Source organism: Cebus imitator, unplaced genomic scaffold (genome assembly GCF_001604975.1).
Source record: "Cebus imitator isolate Cc_AM_T3 unplaced genomic scaffold, Cebus_imitator-1.0 Scaffold31, whole genome shotgun sequence".
Lineage (NCBI taxonomy): Eukaryota > Metazoa > Chordata > Mammalia > Primates > Cebidae > Cebus > Cebus imitator.
In genome coordinates, this window is record NW_016107346.1 from 7,640,179 (window position 1) to 7,640,895 (window position 717).

Sequence of the window (717 nt, forward strand, 5' to 3'; positions counted from 1 at the left end):
ATGGCCACCCTCAGACACCTTCTGAAGCCCAAGATCATCAAAAAGAGAACCAAGAAGTTCATCCAGCACCAGTCAGACTGATATGTCAAAGTTAAGCATAATTGGCAGTAACCCAGAGGTATTGACAGCAGGTTCATAGAAGCTTCAAGGGCCAGATCTTGATGCCCAACATTGGTTATGGGAGCAACAAAAAGAAAAGCACATGCTGCTCAGTGGCTTCCGGAACTTCCCGGTCCACAACATGAAGGAGCCGGAAGTGCTGCTGATGTGCAACAAATCTTACTGTGCTGAGATTGCTCACAATGTTTCCTCCAAGAACCACAAAGCCATCGTGGAAAGAACTGCCCATCTGGCCATCAGAATCACCAACCCCAATGCCAGGCTGCGCAGTGAAGAAAATGAATAGACAGCTCTTGTGCACATTCTGTATTTAAATAAAACTGTAAAAACTGAAAAAAGAAAACACTATCAAGAGTGAGGCCAGGAGGCACATGTTATTGGGACTTCTTGAGGCTATGCCTCAGGGAAAAAAAAGAGAGAGAGTGAGAGAGTGAGGCTGGTCACAGTGGCTCACATCTCTAATCCCAGCACTTTGGGAGGCTGAGGTGAGAGGATCACTTGAGCCCAGGGGTTCCAGACCAACTTGTCAAACCCTCGTCTCTACAAAAACTAAAAAATATGTATTTTATATGTATGCATGTATGTGTATATATGTAT

At 44.8% G+C, this 717-nt stretch overlaps 1 pseudogene; it reads left to right on the top strand.

The window, feature by feature from the left end:
• Positions 1-414, top strand: LOC108300935 (annotated as a pseudogene).
• Positions 415-717: the final 303 nt, after the last annotated feature.